At 43.5% G+C, this 7,511-nt stretch overlaps 1 long non-coding RNA gene across 1 annotated transcript; it reads left to right on the forward strand.

Annotated features, from left to right (window-relative positions):
* Positions 1-507: 507 nt before the first annotated feature.
* Positions 508-5,605, forward strand: LOC307037824. Its single transcript, XR_013807789.1, has 2 exons — positions 508-710; positions 4,437-5,605. It is a non-coding gene; the product is annotated as an uncharacterized lncRNA (long non-coding RNA).
* Positions 5,606-7,511: the final 1,906 nt, after the last annotated feature.

Here is a 7,511-nt window from a genome sequence, read left to right on the forward strand (position 1 = left end):
GTCCCAAGTGAACCTGCTGCTACACAATCTGCAGGAGAGACATTGGTCCCGAGTACCACAACACAGTCTGCAGCACGTGAGTCCAGTTTATTATTGCACATTACAATAGCACTTCTCTTACTAATAATGTACAGTATATGTTAATGTAAAACACACGCGCACACACACACACACACACACACACACACACACACACACACACACACACACACACACACACACACACACACACACACACACACACACACACACACACACACACACAGTGGGTGTCCGACTGTATCCATGCATGTTTGACTGTCTGCAGGTGAAAACATATCACTACCTGTCCCAAGTGAACCTGATGCTACACAATCTGCAGGAGAGACATTGGTCCCGAGTACCACAACACAGTCTGCAGCACGTGAGTCCAGTTTATTATTGCACATTACAATAGCACTTCTCTTACTAATAATGTACATGTTAATGTAAAACACACACACACACACACACACACACACACACACACACACAGTGGGTGTCCGACTGTATCCATGCATGTTTGACTGTCTGCAGGTGAAAACATATCACTATTTGTCCCAAGTGAACCTGCTGCTACACAATCTGCAGGGGAAACATTGATCCCGAGTACCACAACACAGTCTGCAGCACGTGACGCCACAAAGGCAGCAGCTGTTGACCCTGCCGACTGGCCATCCATGTCTGATAAGGTAAGAACAGAGTTTGTGAGCAGAGGACCCTATCAGGCAAAACCACACTTCATTTTTCCAAAAAGACAGGATGGGAGAAGCTGCCACCACCAATACTTTTATAGAAAACTGGTAAATGGGGAAAGACTCAAGAGAAGCTGGCTATTGTACTCACAGAAAAACGACAGCCTTTACTGTTTTTGCTGCAAGCTGTTCTCCCAGAAGGAATACAAATTAATCAGTGCAGGACTAAATGACTGGAAAAATTGCCATCAATTACTGAAAACACACGAGAACACTCCAGAACATACTAAACACATGGAATCATGGAAAGAGTTAGAGTTTCGATTACAAAAGGGGCAAACTATTGATAGGACTGAGATGGCGCTTACAGACATAGAAAGAAAGAGATGGCGTGAGGTGGTAACAAGGTTGGTCGCCATCATTCAATCATTAGCTGAGAGAAACATGGGCCTCAGGGGAACATGTGACACACTCAACAAACCCAACAATGGCAACTTCCTTAAAGAAGTGGAGCTGATGGCAATGTTTGACCCTGTAATGAAAGAACACGTTGCTAAAGTCAAAAAGGGTGCAAGCCATACCACATATCTCTGAAAAAATATTCAAAATGAACTCATTGAATGTATCGGTGAGAGAATCAGTGCCCACATGATTGAAGAAATTAAGAGGGCTAAATATTATTCCATCATTCTGGACTGCACACCTGACATTAGCCACACAGAGCAGTTATCAGTCATCTTAAGGATTGTTACAATGGAGGAGATGCCACAAGTTAAGGAACACTTCATGGGGTTCCTTGTCGCTGAGGAATCAACTGGCGAGAGTTTGTCATCCCTCATCCTGGACAGGCTCCAAGAACTGAACATCCCCTTTGAGGACTGTAGGGGACAGTCTTATGACAATGGTGCCAATATGCGAGGGAAAAACAAAGGAGTTCAGGCCAGGTTACTTGAACTAAACCTGAGGGCACTATTCGTGCCATGTGGCGCACACACTCTCAATCTGGTGTTAGCTGATGCAGCGAAAAGCTCCCTTTATGCCACTGGATACTTTGGCTACCTCCAAAAGCTTTTTACATTGTTTTCAGCATCCACAAAGTGCTGGGACATTTTGATGAGCCATGTCACCACTACCTTGAAATCATGGTCTGAAACCAGGTGGGAGACCCGGGTCAACAGTGTGGAAGCTGTGAGATATCAGGCTCAACATGTTCGAGATGCACTTTTGGAGGTGAGGGACAAGGCCACTGACATAATGATCAAAATAGAGGCACAGTCTTTGGCTGAGGAAGTGGGGTCCTACCGCTTCTCCATTTGCACTGTGGTGTGGTACGACATCCTCAGTAAAGTCAAACAGGTCGTTAAGGTCATGCAGTCTGTGTCAATGCAACTTGACATCGCAGTTGACCTCCTGAGAAAGACAAAGGCCACCCTGGAAGACTACAGAGCCACTGGATTTGCCTCTGCTCAGATCAGTGCGAAAGACATGTGTGAGGACATGGATGTGGATGCTGTCCTCAAGGAGAAGAGGCTGAGGTCAACCAAGAGGCAGTTCTCTTATGAAGCACCTGATGAGCCAATGGCCAATGCCCTAAAAAAGATTGAAGTTACATTTTTCAACAGGGTGGTTGATGTTTTCATCACTTCCCTCAATGAGCGTTTTGAACACCTGGAAGAAGTTCAGGCAAAGTTTGGGGTGCTTGTCAACTTCCCCGAACTGCCCAGAAACGAGCTGACAAAGCAGTTTCAAACACTGAGCAACACCCTGAGCTCTGGCGGACAGTCAGACATAGATGGAAAAGAGTTGGCACTGGAGCTGATGAACTTTCCAACTCTCCCCTCACCCACAATGACCACCCTGGAACTGTTGGTGTTCTTGGAAAGGAAGAACCTGAGGGAGGCTTATCCTAATATGTGGGTGGCCCTCAGGATCGCAGTCACTATGCCAGTGACAGTGGCTTCAGCAGAAAGAAGCTTCTCAAAGCTGAAGTTAATTAAAAACTACCTGAGGTCTACAATGGTCCAAGAACGCCTCAGTGGACTTGCCATCATCAGCATTAACAGTGATGTTTCTCGTCAGCTGTCATATGAGGATGTTATCGATGACTTTGCAGCAAAGAAGTCAAGACGAGTGCAATTCTGAGTGTTTAAGTCAAGCAAGTCAGTAAGGTATTTATTTATTATTACAATATGTGTGTTCAAAAACAGAAATGTAATCGTTCTTTTTTTGTATAAATCGTTTTTATGTATTTGTTAATATTTTTTCATTTATTTTATTTTATTTATTTATTATTACAATACGTGTGTTCTTAAGTGTTCTTTAAAATAGTTCTATAACTCCTTCTGCGGAAGCTACTTGTTTATTAAAAGATGTTTGTTGAATTATAACTAAAGCAAGTGTGGTTTTTGTATTTGTGTGTAGGGTGGGGGGGTTGGTGTTTTCAATGTATACTATAAGAAAGTAAACAAAAAATATCGTTTAAAAACTGGAGAGATAAAAATATGAATACATAAATGAGTGTTAACTAGGTCAAATAAGATATGAATGAACAACAAAAATAAAATAAGTTACATTTATTGGCTATGGTAGGTTATTGGTTATTGGTAAGCCTTTTTGCCTATGTCAATAAGTTTCTGTTTTAGTAGTGTATTCGTCTTTTGTAGAGATTTTTAATTTGTTCTTTATATATTCTATGGGGGGGGGGGGGGGGGGCGCCAGCTAAAATCTCGCCTAGGGCTGCAAATTGTCCCTGCTGTAAAATCAATCGACAGTAAGGGGAATACTTACTTCCGGGCGTACAATTCTCTGTTATCCAATGGGAATGGACGCTCACATTGCCTTTAAGGGCAGCCGACACAAACGAATGCCCTGCTTCCATGAGCGTCAAATCGTGCCGCAAGTGGGGATATATTGCAATCAGTTGAAAGTTATTTGCGTCCCTTTATGAAGCTGAAGGAGCCTAGGAGCGTCACAACTGCACGCCACGGGACCCTGACCAAACGTCGCTCCTGGACGATTATGGAGTGAGAGTGTGTTGGGTTGTGGTCTGAAAAGGGGGATTGCTGTCTGACAGTGAATGCACTGATAGTGGAGGGGTCCATGTCAGTGATTGCATAGTCTACTACACTAGACCCTAGAGCTGAGGAGTATGTGCATCTCCCTAAAGAGTCCCCTCTGAACCTCCAATTCACTATGTACATCTCTTTGCCATTCTGATTTATTTCAGAATCAAGGTTGTTCCGATGGGTGAAGGTTGGTGTTGTAAACAGGGGGGTCTCACCAAATACATGATGGCTGCCCTGTGGGTCTATGACATCAGGTTAAATTCCTGTTCGTCCATTCAGATCACCAGTTAGAAGCACATTTCCCTGGGCCTGAAAAAAGGCGATTTCTGAATGGAGAGTTTCAAAAATGTCTTACTCAAAATAAGGAGAATATACTGGGGGTTTATAAATAGCACATAAGATAACAGATTCCTGTCACTTATGCCCAGTGTTTGATCTAACCTTAGCCAAATGTGTGATTTACCTTGTTTTACTACTGAGATCTGACGGCAAAGATCTCCTTTATACCAGATGTTATAGAGGGCACCATGAATTCATTATAACCTGGAGGACAGTGAGTGAGCAGATCATTTTCACAACATGTTTCTATTAATAATACAATTCTCTCTCTCTCTCTCCTCTCTCTCTCTCTCTCTCTCTCTCTCTCTCTCTCTCTCAGAACCACATCATCTGCAAAAGCAGTGGTGCAATCCTTAGTCCACCGAACTGCAGACCCCCTCCCCCACGACTACGCCTCGAAATCCCATCCATGCATATTACAAACAGGATTGGTGACAAAGCGCAGCGCTGGCGGAGGCCAACCCTCACTGGAAATGGGTTCGATTTACTGCCGAGGACCCGGACACAGCTCTCGCTTTGGGAGTACAGAGATTGGATGGCCCTGAGTAGAGACCCCCTCACCCCATACTCCTGCGGCACCTCCCACAGTAACTCCCTGGGAACTCGGTCATACGCCTTCTCCAAGTCTACAAAACACATGTAGACCGGATAAGCGTACTCCCAGGCCCCCTCCAGGATCCTTGCGGGAGTATAATCCACCGACTCCAGAGGGTTAGAAAAAAGGAGAGAAGCAAGAGTAATCGCTTAAAAGGGAGAAATACAACCATCCAAACTAAACGGCCTGCTTTTAAACTATTGGGTTTTAAAAGCATAAAATAAATACATATTGATCTTATATGACTGAAGTTTAGGTGCGCAGAATATTACTCCTGAACTTAATGACACATCATCAGCTTACAGTGTTAACATAAAAGATGAATCACTCTGTTGGAAGTGCTGGATCAAAATAAACCCAGAAATTGGTAAGGAGAAAGAGGGAATTGGTTTATTCTTTTATAAAATAAAAATTATTTTCTTCAGTAATGTACTTTCCAAATAATAACATGTAGTGGGTTTATTAAAGGTGACCTATCATGCAAAATGCACTTTTGTACGTCTTTTATACATGAATATGTGTCCCCGGTGTTCCAGGGAACTCACCAAGTGTCAGAAAACACAACCCTCTCTATTTTCCTCCATACCCAAATCTCTTAAAACGGGGCTGCAACGGATCTGATACAGATTGATCCAGATTTGAACACTTCTATGACGTCACAGAAGTGGCGCTACGGCTATTGGGCCAACTCCACCAATCAGAAGGAGACAGCCACGGACATTGCCATTCGAAAGCGCTGGAGACGCTGTAGTACATATGCCAGGCCTGTAGATGGTGCTGTTCTCACAGAATCAGCCCATGCAAAGACAGTGTTAAATTGAGCGAAATGAGGAATGGCTAAAATGCATGATCTGTTTGGTATTTTGAAAAATAAAAAGTATAAATATGCCTTATGGTCCTACACTATATTATTCAAATATAGCATGATAGGTCCACTTTAAATAATTGTTCATGACACAACTGTCATTATATCCTGTGACTGCATCTTATTTGTGTAGTCACAAAAGCTTCACTATGAATAACAATCTGAACATTTCTAAAGAGGCCACATCATTTTTTGGGGTGTTTTCCCTTTCCTGTAATGTATTATATAGGTTTTTGTGCTAAATGGTTTGAAAAGGCTAAAATCCCAAAGTTCCCTCCAGAAGGACACTAACTCTTCTATTGGCTAGAACTCCGACACATTGTACGTGGCTAAGGGGCGGGATATCTTTAAGTGGTTGACCAATCACAACAGAGCCGGCCAGCTAACCAATCCGAGCAGACTGGGCTCTGGTTTCAGACAGAGGGTGAAAAGAGGTGCTGCAGCAAAGGCAGTAGGAGAAAAATGAAGAGCTTTTTGAACATTAAACCATGGAGACATGTCCCAGTGACGGCATAAAAAACGAATTCAACCTGATCTTGAGCATAATATGTCTAACTGCTCTCCATATGATTGGTTAGTGACATCTCTAATAGTTATCCCATTATTATTCATATATCTCAGTAAGAGCCTATTTAAAGCTATGATGAAAGCTTGACACATGAATCATTTTCCCAAACCAAGATTATAGACCCACATATTGAATGAACTATTAGTGAAAGTGGCTGTGAGACCATTGCTGTCTAACATCTTCTGAAGGAGAGATACTTCAAAGGTCCCACTTGTTTTAGAGTCCTCTTCACCTTCTGTATGGAGCGGGAGCCCCGCGATGCTTATTGAAAGGATCAATACCACTTTCATGTCTGTACACTAAATATAAAGCTGGAGCCAGCAGCTCTTTCAAAAAGGGATCATCTGCCAACCAGCACAACTGTTTTACAGAGGGATTATGTGCTGCACTATTTCTTTGCTGGGAGCAGAGATTCCTGGAGTCTCAGGTCTTTGACTTGCAAGTGCTAGAGAGGCAAGAAATAGTCCTGCACAAACCCTGCATCAAACAGAGAGCTGTAGTTTATTCTCTTTGCTTTTTGTATTCACAAACTACAATTATTGCCCTCAAATGACAACATGGACCAGTGGCGTTTTCTCCTGGAGGCCAAGGGAAGCCAGGCTTCCCTTGTTTTTTCAGATTGTAGTTATAATTTTAATAAATAAATAAAAAACTAGGGCTGTCAAGTTAACGCGTTAATAATGCGTTAACGTTAAATTATTTTAAGGCGATTAACGCATGTTTATTTTTTGTCCTCGGCCACCCCGTAGTTTCAGAGCGCATCGAGTTTAAAATACCATCTACAAGCTGATTCTGACAGCCCGCTCCTGCCGCCCGCTTGCGGCAGGCAGACCACACTTCCACGCTCACCGGCAGGCACCGACTGGCCATCGGGAGGACTGGGGGGGTGTGTGTATGTGTGGCGCGAGAGAGAGACCTTACGTGTATTGTTGTTGTTGTTAGCATCTGGTGCTAGCTAGCTGCGCTAACGGATATAAGGAGCAGTTTAAATGAAAACAGAGGAGTGACATTTCACCGACAACTGCGCCAAGCACTTCATTGTATGCAGGTAGCCAGGGCCGTGGGAAGTAGGGGTGCTGAGGGTGCTGCAGCACCCCCTGGTGGAGGAAAGGGGATCTGCACTTCCACAAGAGTAAATACAAATAAAAGCCTTGATGTAACAACATTCATAATTAAGATAAGATAACACCCTTTTCACCCCGGTTACATTTTCCATTTGCCTGCACGATGGGTGCTGTAAGTGAATGAAAGTGGGGGATGTTGGCTCATCAGGTGCTCACAGCCAGAGAGAGAGAGAGAGAGAGAGAGAGAGAGAGGATAGAGAGAGAGAGAGAGAGAGAGAGAGAGAGAGAGAGAGAGAGAGAGA

This window comes from Notothenia rossii, assembly GCF_949606895.1.
Source record: "Notothenia rossii genome assembly, chromosome: 4".
NCBI lineage: Eukaryota > Metazoa > Chordata > Actinopteri > Perciformes > Nototheniidae > Notothenia > Notothenia rossii.